The following is a 15146-nucleotide window of genomic DNA, read 5'->3' as shown; positions in this document are numbered from 1 at the left end:
CAAAGAATGCATAGAAAAAGTAAAAGCATACATAGAAAAGTGTGCATGTTCTCTTTTAACCCTTCATATTCTCTCTGTCATGTATTGTATGTATTTTTATGTCAAAAATATACATACATGGCTCATGAACTTAATATTTAATTATTTATCAAACGCAAACCCATTTAAGCTCAATTTATTAATTAAATTCAACTTCAACTCATTCAAACCCACTAGTAGAATAATTATTCAAAACTATTTTCATTTGGGCTCTACAGGACCCAATAGTGTTTAATTAATCCAACACTTGAATTAATTTAATTATTTGGACTCTACAAGTTCCACTAGTGTTTATTTAATTCAAATCTTGAATTAATTTAATTAAGTTCATAATTATAGTTTTGAAAGTCACCATTTTCAAAAAACTAATTATTTATTTAAGTCAACTTTTAATCTTGGAACACTTTCACAAATTAAAAGTCAATTTCCCCTTTATTCTCCTTTAGAAGTCATACTTATAATTTATCTCACTTATAAACTCTTTTATAAGTCGTTCAACTCATTGAAATAATTTTATTCTCAGCGAGATCAAGATAGTCAGTACTTGTGTGACCCTCAATGGTTCAATGATACAACTAGCAGTGGGTTCACATCTCCATGTGATTCATGATTAACAAGTCCCTATATGAGCTTACCCTATATAGCTTCATTCTTATTTATCAACTTCTTGATAATAAGAACTTCAGAAAACTCAAGTTTGATGGTACACAACCAGTCATGTTAAACGTCTAGCAGCATCGCTTACATGGATCCCTAGGTATCAAGTGATAGTGTAAGGCCAAAAAATATTACGTTCTTAATGACGGAATTTAAGAGTTAAATTCCTAATAAGAGTGAAAAGATGAATTTAATAATTTATGGAAATTAGAGATTTCAATTTCGGGTAAAAACATTTAATTTGAGAATTTTTGGATTTTAATATCCGGAATACTTAAATTAAAAGCTTAAAAATATTTGAATTGATATTTATGGAATTTAAGATGTAAATTCCAAGATTATAAATATCAATGATTTAATTTGAGGATGAAATCCGAGCAAGGGCCAATTTGCAAATATTGAGAAATTCAAGGACTAAAATGCGATAAGGTCCGAAATGATTTAATTTTAATCCGAGAATATTTAATTTAAGAATATTTAGATTTTAGACTTAAATTCTAATATTATTAAATTATTTAGGATTGAAATTGAATTAAAAGATTGGTCGAGGACCAAATGGCAATTACTGAAGAATTCAGGGACCAAACTGCAAATAGGCCAATATATATCCAAATTTCACATATTTCCTAGTCCTTTTAATGTGAATCAGCAGCAACAAGGGGGAAAGAAGTCTGAAAACTTTTCAACGCCATTTTTCTTCCTTTCAAGCTCCGTTAAAAATTGATCCGCTCGGTAGAATTTTCGATTGAGCATATATTTGCGATCACAGCTCCGAGTGCTACGTTTTGACGTAAGTTTTAAGAAGTTCTACCATGTTTGAATTTTATGATGTTGTTAGAATTAAGATTTTATTGTATAAACATGTTCTAGCATATACGACGATAGCATACCTAAGACGGATCGAGAAAAGATCGTCGTTTGAACATGATTTCGATTTTTGAAAGAATTTTTGAAATTCTGAATTTTTAGGGCTGATGATGTCGATATTGTGCTGCTAATTTAGTGATGCTATCATGTTGAGATCATAGTATTGATGATATTCATGTGTTTAGAATTCCCGATTTTGATCCGTTACACCGTCGGTTTGAATTCCGGTCACGGGATCAAGTTGTTAGATTATTTGATCCTACATAAGAATGAAATGATATTGAAAGCTCATATTGAATTAGATATCAATGAATTTCAGATTTGAATTGCAAGAGATCGAGTTCGAGTCGGCGAGCTCGAGAAGTTAGCCTTTGAACCGAGTAAGACTGAAGAAGGTTTGAAGCTAGTTTGCCTTGAATGATTGTAATGATTTGAGCAGATTTTGATAGAATTTCTTTGATGTCAGTTGTCCAGACTTGGATCATCTAAACTCGAGATCGAAAGGTATGAATAGACATTAATAAGATGGGCAGAATAACTCGAGATTGTTTTTGATTATCGAGTTGTCTAAAACACATACATGCATGTTTAATATATGTTATTGTTTTTGTTTACATAAATGGGATAGATTATTCAAGATAGATACCTTCTTGAATTCCCAGAATATTTATGTAAATGTTTACTTGTCTTCTTTGATTTATATTATTTTCTGTATTGAACATTTTTTACGTATTCCATGTGATGCTTACAGATTTGTCGGTCTCCTTGAGTGATTATATGATCATATGATTATATGATTGATGTGTTCAAGATGTTGTTTTAGCTTATGTATGATTTGATTCATCCAGAGTATGTTGCATTCATCTTGAACTCCAGCGTGACAAGCACAGAGGGTTGAAAGGCCTAGAGTGCAGATGACATTTGGAGAACTGTAGTTGAGTGGCATGGAATGTTGATTTACTTCCAGAGTCAGATGATTCATGGAACGGAATATATATTTATTTTCAGAGCTAGATGACTCACTATAGTTGCACCAAAGTCATGGAAATTTAGATATTTAACACCACCTCGATTGGGAGAGTCGGTGGTCGGGTAAAGATTTTATTTCCTCGGGATCCCAGAACTACGATTTATTGATATCAGATTTGATAGCCTATTCCTTGACACATGCATTGCATTTATGCATTAACCTAGAGATTTCTAAGGTTTAGAATATGCGTTTATAAATGCTAGCATGTTATTTATGAAATTCAAGATTTGAATGATGTTATATGCTTGGTAATATTTTATCATAGATGAACGAATATATTATCATGTTTTACCTGTTATTACATGTTTTGGAGATTTAAGATTAATTTGGCATATAGATTTAATATGCTTAAATGATGTAACCTCAGACAGAACAAAACAGTGTTGAGGTATGTTTTTGAGCTGATCGATATGATGATTGCACTGAGGAGTATGTTAGTTGAACAACTCCAAAGCTATTAATCACCAACTCAGAAAGATACAGAATATGCTATGTCTAGAAAGGGGTTGATTTGAAGAGTTGGATCAGTTGTTCAAGAGAAGAATATTCAGATGAACATAGAATCAGCTTGATTTATATCAACTCCAGGACTTAGCAAGAAGTTGGTAAAGTTTCCAGAAGAAGTATTGAAATGTTTGGCAGGTAAGTAAACAGAATTGTTTCTTTCCATATATGATAAAGAAGATAGAAAAACAGACTTTGCAGCATAGAAGCATAACTTTAATGAGTTGATTTCAAGCAATAAGCCAATACAAAAAATCAGGCTCAAGTTGTATCAGATAAGAATATTACAGGTAAGTGAGTTAATTCTAGTTAACTGCTTATATATTGATTGCATAGCATACATTTATAGATCAGTGATTTGTTATGCTACAATCCGTATCTGATGAGCCTTTATTCATCGTATTTGCTGAGATTTTTCCTTTGAGTAGATGGAACACATTTGCAAGATTAGTCATAGAAGATGAAATACAGAATTGAGAAAATAATATTGAATGTGCGGATATCAGGCGTGAGATATTAAGCTATAATGCATTATCGATATGAATGCAATAATTGAGTATCAGATAAGAATTGATTGATCCTATGCAATGATTCAGTTCGATCAGAAATAGAAATGAGTATTGATCTCTTTGATATGAGTTTTAGAAAATAAACTTTATATTATTTCGGTACTGGTTATACCAAGAGGAAAACGTCGGAAGAATTTTAGCCGATGTACTGAATTAGTATAGAACTAACCTAGAATTGACAGATATGTCAGTGGTTAGAATATACAGAAATATTCAGAAGACATATTCCGACTTTTCTACGAAATGAAAGGAGTTCTATAGAACGTGATGTCTAGTATGAAAGTCTGATGACAACTCGTATAGAAGAGCATTACTTGAACTGAAGAACTCCAGAAACAGCTAGAAGATTGAGTAGAAAAGAGTTATTTAGTACCGAAATGATGATTAATTCTATGACAATAAGTTAAGTTGAAAAGATTATATTCGACTATTGTCAGCTGAGACTTAATAAATGAACTCATGTCAATAGAGAATAAGAAAAATCAGTTACAGTTGAGCTTTCTCTTCAATTTTGCTGAAGCTATTACATCATAGAAATCATGATTCTTGAATTTCTTTCTATCGATTCTGAGGTTTTTGTATTCGACCTCGATCGAATTTGATTGACTCTTATTCCTTTGCTAGAGTCTGATTTGATTTACTCGCTTTAAGTTTTGATATGCAAGTGAGTTTTTTTCACTGTGCAGATTTTGTCATTCAGAATATTTGATTTTGGGTGACCTTGACTTGAGCGAGTTCCTTTGATTTGAAATTTGAGAATTATTGATTATTTGATGTGTCTATTCACTGTATCTTGAAGTGTTTGGCTTGTAACTGATAGAAATTAAGATTCAAACCATCAGCAAGATTTATGGGTTTTAGATAATGGCTTGATTGATTGAGTACAGATCTGTACTTGTTGTATGTTTGTGCTTGAGTTTCTAGATATATGCTCAAACAATCAGAATTGTTGCAATCCAAGCTAAACTCGATTGGTTTGGAAAGATAAAAGCAACATAGATATTAGATCAAGCAATGAAAATTCGATTGAGAATGCTAGATTAAGATATGAGATAAGACAGCAGATAAGAACAGATGCATTTTACGGTGAAAAATCGTTTGAGGATGCCAGATATTCTAGATACGGAATATCAGATTCTGAAAGAGGCATATGACAACAGATTGAACATCAATTCAATTGTTTACACCTGTATGACTTACATGTAGTATTACATGTTTTGGAGATTTAAGATTAATTTGGCATATAGATTTAATATGCTTAAATGATGTATATGCATGTCGTTCATACTGAGATTTATTCTCACCGGAATTATCTGGCTGTTGCTTTGTTTGTATGTGTGCATTGCATCAGGTTGGGGTATAAGCAAGTCAGATGTGGCTTGGATTGCACAAGATTGAAAGATTAGAAGTGGAAAATCGGGTTTTTAAGCAGATGACATGTAGTTTATAAATTTGGTAATCATGTTAGAACAACAAGCACTTTTGTATATGTTGTTGTTGAGTATTGATTTATACTTGAGATTTCATGTACTACAGATATGTAGATTGATGTTTAAATGCATGTCAATTATGTAGAATCATGTTGAATAGCTTATATGAGAGATTATATCATTTTTCAGACTTGATAGCTTAAGAAGAATGATTTTTATACGCAGGGCACGGACCCCATGCATGCCATGTGCCTAGGTCCGGATGGACTCTGTCCCAAAACTGTTTTGAGAAAAGAAGGCACAGACCCCGTGTAAGCCTCCGTGTAAGGGTCCGTGTGTTCTCAGTTCAGCGATTCCTTTGTTTTTGATTTCAACCATAGGCATGGACCCTTGCCCAAAAGCTGCACGAACCCCGTGCAATGGTCCGTGCAGGGTCCGGACCAAGGTCCGTGTGTGAGCTGAAATTTAAAAAAAAAATTTAAGTCTTTTATTTTATTCGTTCAAGTGTGATTCCTTTATGATTAAATGTTAATTTGCCTCTTAAGATGAGATTAGCACCCGAGGTCCCCACAGATTGTGCCTGCAAAAACCATTAAATTATGGTTAGCGTATAGTACGGTTGTAGTGACCCAACACGGATCCACTACCTAATCAGAGTTATAGTAAAAGCGCACGCAATAAAAGCTTAAAGCGTAAAGTACGGATAATTAAAATACAACAAATCCAATCGGCAGAATACAACCGACGCTACCACAAGTGTATAAATACTGTTATACAACCAAATCGAAGGTTCAGGGTAAATAAATTCCTACCCTCTACAACCTCGCACTCCCCAAAGCTCAATCCTGCTGAGAGCCGCCTGGACCGTCCAGCCTCAAACCTGCCCCGCCACAAGGTACACAATACCCAACCACAGGGGCGTGAGCTAGAACGCTCAATACGAAGCAATGATATAAATACAAATATGCGCACACAGATGATTTAAAACTCAAGTGAAAATACTTGCTCATGGCGCCGAGAATATACAGTACCGGCTAGAGAGCTACTCCGCGGGGTACTCGTATATTCCATATCAGGGCTGAGCCAACCCCATCCTGACCCAAATCCAAAATAGGATACAAGTCCCATATGAAAACTGTCATACCTGACTCGAGCCCAAAATGAGATCATCGTTCCCTATGGAGACTGTCAATGACTCACATCTCTCCGGATGCAGTCACACGTAAAATCATGTATGTGCTAAGACGGTAAAACATGCTAAAACATGATAAAACATATAGCACATACTCATGCAACATATAAGCACATATATCATGCCGGCTATCTCGGTCAGTACTTACGTACCTCTAACACTACTGGCCAAACCTAGCTCCACTGACCTAGACTCCAAGCCTACTAGTCCAGTCTACTGCTACTACAATGCAAATATCCATGCATCAACAATAAAGCTCTAAAAGCCTTAACTAAGCTAAAGCGTACTCCTAAATATTTTTAGGATGCCAAAGCTATACCTGCGTCCGTCGTTAGCCCTTTGCTGTCGATAGCCTCAAAATTAGGCCATAGCTCCGCGACGACGTCTAGATCACTAAGCCACTTTCGGATTCCCCGTAGGACGCCTAGATCTCCCTAGATCTGAGTTAGAAGGCCTAGGAATCAGAGAGAAGAGAGGGAAAGGTGCACTTGAAAATGAAATCTCGGCCTCCTATTTGTAGACGAAGTTCGTAGCCTCCGAACCCGGTTCGGACCGTCCGAACATGATTGGAACCTCCGATCGCACCTTCGGAGCGTCCGATCGCTCAATATTACGTCAGCCATGACGTCACCTTGCTGACGTAAGCGATGACGTGTGCCTTGGTCCAGATCGGAGCTTCCGATCTTGCCGACGGAGCATACGATCTCGATCGGAGCCTCCGATCCACTTCGGATCGTCCAAACTCCTCATCGGACCGTCCGATCCTGCTGAACCAATTCAACTAATTCGAGTGCTCTGAATCCATTTCTGAAGTCCGTTATCCCAACAGGAACTTACTTAATCAGGTTTTACTTAATCTAAACATGATCACGTGATTAATTACTCATTAATCACTAGTTAGAAATGCGGGTTACTACAACGGTCCCTTCAACTCATATATCACGACTGATTCGACAATCATTGGTATATCGAGAGTTGTCATAGAATCGATAACTATGTGTCATGTCGTAGTTGCATCGAATGTGTAATTCAAGAAACTCCTTTTTTAATTACCACATACTCTGATCAGAGATTTCAAACTACAAATAGATGAGATCACATAGGATATCCATACTCGAAGGTAGGCAGTGAATCCCCGACTACAATGCATCGACTCCTACATGTTTTAACACAACACTCAACCTTGCCACCTGATGACCCCAGTTGAGTCGATAAACAAGTCAAAGTGAAGCGCTAGCACATAGAGTCTCCATTTTGTCCCGGGTCATAAAGACTAATGGTGTACAACCATAAACTATGATCTTTCCACTCGATAAGTGAGCACCACTTGTAAAGTCCTTTAGTGAGGATTGTTCAATGCACTCTACAAGGAGCACCTATTTGCATGTTTTGACATTACTATGTCCCCTACCAATGAAACTTAGTACTCATATCGCAAATACTTGTTTCAAGCTGAGCGGCCTTGACTGGCTAAATCGGTGTGATATAAATCTACTGGCAAGCGTACCAGGTCAAGTAATAGTAAAGTGAACAAAGAGTCCAAGTATCGATCCCACAGGGACTGCAGTCAATTCTCAATAATTAATTATTTAGCTTAATCTAGACAAAATCATAAAAATCAATTTGATTTAAATAAAATAAGAATTTAAAATAAAAACTTCTAAAGAAATAAGAATTAAAATAACTGAAGATAAAAATAATTAAAACGAGACAACCAAGACACACGTAGGTACCGAACAAATCATGTAACATGTAATCGATTCAGGACTCAGATTTAATCTTAATTCACGGTAATTCTCCTAATTTTTTCAAAAGTTTATTTCTAGAACAATCAAACCTATTCAAATATTGATGAACTAATCTTGCGTAATTCTAATCAAATTTGAGTGCATTAAATATTTATGAAAATTCAGTTTATACCCAAACCGCATAATGAAAACCGAATTCTATTTCTAGTCGGTTTTACAATATATTAATTATCAGAGTGATCGAAATCAATACCTCCTCTGTCGACTTGGAATCGATTAACATACAAGCAAACAGTTGATCAGACTATTCACAAGACAAATATAAATCTGACAATCAATAAAATAAAATCAACTCTGAAAAATTCCAATCAAACATCCAAGTTTTCTACATAAATTTGTTCGGCCCAATCACGCCGTTTTGGTTGAAAATAAACTACTTAATAATTCAAAACAATAATTCAAAAATTAAAATAAGAAGAAGAAAAGAAAAGAGAAATCTTCTCTCCCAGGCCTTGTAGCCGCCTCCTCTGTGTTGTGCACGTTCTGGAACTTCCAAACCCTCAAAAATATGTTATATCTTGTATATATATATGGTCCGGAACATGTACCAATTAATTTTCTTCACAAAATAGGACTTTTCGGAAAAAAAACTAACCCCAAAACACGCGCGCGCGCATCAATAAAAAACAGAGGCTGAACATGCAACTCGCGCGCGCACGAGCTTCATTCTCGCGCGCAGTACAAATTTCTGCTCCGAGCGACGATTTTCAAAAATTCATATCTCGAGATATAGCCGTCGGATCGAGCTAAAATTTGGACAGAAGCTTCAAAATATCTTGAAATTTAATCTGAACAGTGCAGATCGGATTTGGATCTCTCTAAAATTAAATTTGAGTTTTTGAACAAAGCTTCTCCGTAATTCACACTTCAAAAATCCATTTTCCTACAAAATCAACCCGAGGAGTGAAATACACACACATGCACTAAAACACATAAAAACACATAAAAATAATATAAATGCACACAAAATAGACATAAAACTATCACGAAATAATGCATACAAAATGCACTTATCAACACCCCCATACTTAACTCTTGCTCGCCCTCGAGCAAGACATGCAAAAACAACATGCAAACAAAAACATAAGTGAGGACGAATCATGAATGTGCACAACGTGTGTTTGTGAACTATCATTCCAGTTTCATACAACTTAGACCGAATTCGTTTCAAAACTGCTTAGCGACCTATGACAAATTAGTGCAAGTTTCACTCTTCAAGTGCTCATTCCTTCCAACGACTTCTAGACTAAACCCACCTCCCTTGAGATAATGAATTACACACCTCCGGATATTTGCACCCGGTATTGCTTTAGCCCCAATAATTACCCGCTGACTTAGCTATAACTGGCTAGGATACAAAAACTATTTTTCTTTTTTTTAATCCCCTCGTCTATAGCCCGGATGGAGCATAAACCCCATTTTACCCGCAAACTTAGCTATGGAACAATGATTAGGATTTCAATCATTGTCCAAGCCCGGATGGAGTTGTAAAAAAAAAATTGTTTCTAGGTGCGCCCAAGATCATAAGTGTAAAGTAGATCCTCATCAAAATTCATAGAACACAATCAAGATCCACAAACCACCTATTATCGTGCAATGGTGAAACATACAAAAACTTCATCAAATCTATCGTTACACTCCACTGGTCTAACACAAGTGCTTATAAATATTCACGGTTCAACCTACAGTTTCTCATGTCAAGTCAAGAGAAAATTTTTTCAAAAATCCAATTTTTTCAAATAAACTTCATCATCATTGGCTATTATGACTCATCCTACTCATGCAAGACAAAACAAACAACAACAAAAATAGACTAGATGCAAACAAACACAAAACATGACAGATGCAACACAAACATAACAAACAATGTAATAAACTAGTCTACCCCCCATACTTATCCAAAGCATTGCCCTCAATGCTTCAGAACAATGAACAGAATGCGAAACAAACACACAATTAAAACAAAAATAACACTCCCCTGGTTTCGTATTCGTCCTCTTCATCTTCCTTTGTAAAAGTACAACAGCAACTTCTGGTGATGGGGCAATATACTGCACATATAAAGGCGACAGGTAAGGCATTGGATTAGCAAAAGATAATAAAAATAAAAAACAAAAACAAAAAAAAATAATAATGAAAAGAGAACACTGGGTTGCCTCTGAAACGACCCTAACTACTCGCTACTAGACTATAATTAAAATAAAGGAAAATTACGGATTTTTAAAAATTTTGCCATGACCTATTTGTAAAACAAATAAGCCATCAAGACTCAAACAGCAATTTAAATAAGGAAAGAAAATTGACTTCAAAACTTAAGTGCGTTAAACATAAACATGCAATCCTAGTAACCACCTCCCGGTTACAGCATAAAGTAAACTAAAGCATTTAAAATTAATTCCAACGATAATCATAAACTTGCAAAAGCGGAAAACGTACTTCAAAACATAAGCTGTAGCACAGGGAATGCACATCCTGGCTATAAATACTACAAGATCTCAAATAATACTTCATTATTACAAATTCGATAACTGTGCGGAAAAACATAAACTAAAAGGAAGCAACGGTCACTGGGCCTTGCACTACCGATGGCCTCATCCCAGTAGATCACGCCCCTCCGTCTCCTCCACAAAATCCTCACCTGCAAACATTCAAGCATAGTGAGTCTAAAGACTCAACAAGCATAACTAGGATAATAACAAGGGTTTAAAATACGTGATGCAAAAACTCAACTTAAACTGTAATATGCATGAAACTAGAAAGATATAGAATCATGCATTAATGAACTCACACTATGATAAACTTTAACTTTCATAACATTCAACTTAGACTCATGCATAACTGAAAGACTGACATCAATGCAAAACGAGTCAACTAAAATTGTGAAACTTTAACTTTTAAACTTTTCTTTACTTTTTCCTCTTAGAAATCCGATCCCTGATTTGTGACCCTCTGTTTCGATCATGATCATGGCTGCAGTGCACTATGCCGGCAAGACGACGAGATTTCTCCCGACGAACTTAACCCCTCTATGGCAAGGAGACCGAGATGCCTCCCGATCCCACATTGCCCCTCTGTGGCAAGGGTAAACAAGATGTCTCTTGCTCCTTGCCTAACCTCTATAACCTCTTGGTGAGTAGACCGAGGCATCCCCCGGCCTAGCAACACCCCTCTTGTCACAAACAGATCACTTCATTCAAAAATATTTTCTTTCTTTTCCCTTTTCATTTATAAAGACTCAACTCATACATTAAATGGCATGCAAACAAGTAAACTTCCTTTTTCTTTATTAAACTCAAGAACACGTCAAATGCACACGAATAAGCAATCTTTAAGACATGAGACTCGACTCGAAAATGTGAGTTTAAAGTGGATGAGTGGCTGCCCCTAAGTCCAAAGAAGACAACTTACCCAACAAAATCCTCAAACTTGACTTAACTCGAGCAAGTAAACCGAAAAGCCCTTAACTTTGTCATGCCTTATCCAAAACCCGTCCCGCTTGAACCGACACTCAAAAAACTCTCCAAGTCATCCCAAGGAATAGGTGGTATCATCAAAAGATCAAAAGAGCAAATTTACAAAACACAAAAATCGGACAGCCCCTATTCAAAGGAAAAATCTGCACTTGCACCCAATTTTGAAAAATCCATAACTCACTCAATTCTTATCCGAATCGAGCCCATTTTATATCGACGCGACCACAACGTCATGAACTTTACCATGGAATAGCCTAACCCTGCCCAGACCTCAGCCACGACCCTGCCCTGCCCCGTGAACAGTGCTGCCCTGCACACTCACACACCTCCAATTCCAACAATTCAAACACTTAGCCCACTTTCCTCAACTTATCTCCACACCAAACACCCAAACACCTCAAATAACCTCTCTTAGGACTTTTCCCAAACACTTGGGCTACACTCAATCCACACTTTCACAACACATATCAAGAACATCAAGAATTAACCATCAAAACTCCAAAATGTTGAACAATCAATCAAGACCAATGCAAGACCATTAAATACTTCAACATCAATTAAATTTCAGCCCCTACACATGCAAAATTTTGAAATTTAGGTCCTTATACATTCTGAAAATTCGAATTTTGGCAAGGACACTCAATTAATTCCATGTCAATGCACATATACTCAACATTAATCCACATAAACTCAACTCCCTAACATATTTAGAAAAAATCAGCCCCTAAACATGAAAAATTCGAAACCCTAACCTTCTAAGAACATGCATTCTCGAAAATATTGCAAGAAATCATAAGGGTGAGGGTAGATATTGCTTGAATGTGAGCCCAAAGGAGTAGCTACACTTGCCTTTCAACCTTTTACCCAAAAATTTCGAAAATAAGGGGAGATGAGAGTGGAACTTCAACCAAACACCAAGCTAAGCACCTAGGGGAGCTTCTCCGGTGGCTGGGATGGCGGCAGGCGGCGGCGGACGGTGGCTGGGCGGCGGCTGGACGGCTTCTTCAAGGGAGAGGGGAGAAGTGGGCGGCTAGGGCTAGGGTTTGGGAGTTAGGGTTTGTGTTTTGATTTTTTTAATTGAAATGTTTTAATGATAGTGTAAATTAAAAGTGTAGTGTATTGTGTGTAGTATTTTAAAATTTTACTTGTACTAGCAAAAGTACTACTTGTACTATTAAAACTTTTTACCTCAAACTTTTTGCTATTTTCAAACTTCTAAATTTAAAATTTCAACTCACAACATTTTGATTGAAATTCCACTAACCCGGATTTAATAAAATCCTATTTTATGGAAAATTTAGGAAATAACCCAAGAAAATGATAAAATTGCTTTTTGACCCCTAAAAGTTCAAAATTTGCATTTTTGGCCAAAACCCCCCTTACCTCTAACTTAAAATCTTAAAATTAAAAATCTTGAAAATAAACCACCGAAGCCCACCGTCGTCGCCTGCCTGGATAAAAATTACTAACTAAACAGTTCAAGGCATTTAATTCAAATAAGTCAAGCAAGGCTAACTTTAACTGAAACTTAAACAATTAACTTCAAGAAATTTAAAATATAAATACTGAAAATAATTTTAGGCATGATTTTCAAATTTTAGAAGTTCTTGGTGCTACAATTCCTCCCTCCCTAATAAGAAATTTCGTCCTCGAAATTAAAACTTACCAAAAAGCTTCGGATATCGAACTCTGATATCCGCTTCTGCTTCCCAAGTGGCCTCTTCATCCGAATGGTTCTGCCATCTCACCTTGATCATTGGAATCGACTTGTTACGGAGTTTTCTCTCCTGTCTATCCAAAATCCGGATGGGCTTATCCTCATAGGTCAAGTGAGGAGATAGCTGAAGCGGTTCCGAACTAAGCACATGGGATGGGTTCGAGATGTACTTCCTCAACATCGACACATGGAAGACATTATGGATCTTATCATGGTTAGGCGGCAAGGCCACTCTATAAGCCAGTACCCCTACCCTATCCAAAATTTCGAAGGGCCCTATGAACCTCAGTGCCAACTTCCCTTTCTTTCCAAACCTCATCACACCCTTCATGGGTGCAATACGGATAAAAACATGATCACCCACCGAGAACTCCAAGTCTCTCCTCCGGTGATCAGCATAGCTCTTCTGCCTACTCTGGGCAGTCCTCATCCTATCACGGATCTTAGCCACTACCTCGGTGGTCAACTGAACAATCTCCGGACCAAAGTCTGGTCTCTCACCTATCTCATCCCACAACACTGGAGATCTACACTTCCTCCCATATAGTGCCTCGTAGGGAGCCATGCCAATAGTGGACTGAAAACTGTTATTATACGCGAATTCCGCTAGTGGTAGTCTCGACTCCCAACTACCTTGAAAATCAATAGCACATGCCCTCAAAAGATCCTCCAAAATCTGAATCACCCTCTCTGACTGGCCATCAGTCTGCGGGTGAAAGGCGGTGCTAAAAAGTAGCTTCGTACCCATAGCAGAATGAAGACTCTTCCAAAAAGACGAAGTAAACCGTGGATCTCTATCAGACACTATGGAGACTGGAATACCATGTAGTCTGACTATCTCCCGGATATACAACTCCGCGAACTGAGTCATCGTGAAATTCATCTTCACCGGTAAAAAGTGAGCCGACTTAGTGAGACGGTCTACAATCACCCAAATGGCATTCGAACCTCTCAATGTCTTCGACAATCCCACGACAAAATCCATGGAGATATTCTCCCACTTCCACTCCGGAATAGGGAGAGGCTTAAGCAAACCGGCGGGTCTCTGATGCTCCGCCTTAACCTGCTGGCATGTCAGGCATTCTGACACGAATCGGGCAATGTCACTTTTCATGCCTGGCCACCAATAAAGCTGCTGAAGATCCCGATACATCTTCGTACTACCAGGGTGGATTGAGTACGGCGATGTATGTGCCTCTGCCATGATAGTAACTCGCAGAGAATCACCTGCGGGAACCCAAAATCTACCTCTGTACCTCACAATCCCATCTACCACAGCATACAAACCGCTGCCTTTCTCCTCATCTCTCTGTCTCCACTTCCTGATCTGCTCATCAACTGACTGCGCTGCACGGATACGATCAAAAAGTGTAGTCTGCACACTAAGGGAAGACAAACGGGGAGCTCTACCACTCGCATAAAACTCAAGACCATACCTCTGAATCTCAACCTGCAACGGTCTAGACACTGACAAGGAGGTAATCACTGCAGTCTTCCTGCTCAAAGCATCTGCAACCACATTAGCTTTACCAGGGTGGTAGCTAATATTGCAGTCATAGTCCTTCACCAACTCTAACCACCTACGTTGCCTCATATTCAACTCCTTCTGGGTGAAGAAGTACTTGAGGCTTTTGTGGTCTGTGAAGATCTGACTCTTCTCTCCGTAAAGATAGTGTCTCCAAATCTTAAGAGCAAACACTACCGCTGCCAACTCTAAGTCATGAGTAGGGTAGTTCTTCTCGTGCTCCTTCAATTGCCTAGAAGCATAGGCAATAACTCTGTCTCGCTGCATCAGAACTGCTCCCAATCCCAACTTGGAAGCATCAGTATACACCACAAAATCACCTTGCCCGGATGGCA

The sequence above is a fragment of the Henckelia pumila genome, chromosome 4 (genome assembly GCF_033568475.1).
Source record: "Henckelia pumila isolate YLH828 chromosome 4, ASM3356847v2, whole genome shotgun sequence".
In the NCBI taxonomy this organism is placed as follows: Eukaryota; Viridiplantae; Streptophyta; class Magnoliopsida; order Lamiales; family Gesneriaceae; genus Henckelia; species Henckelia pumila.
The sequence above is the reverse complement of the archived record's forward strand: the minus strand, read 5'-3'. Positions refer to the sequence as shown.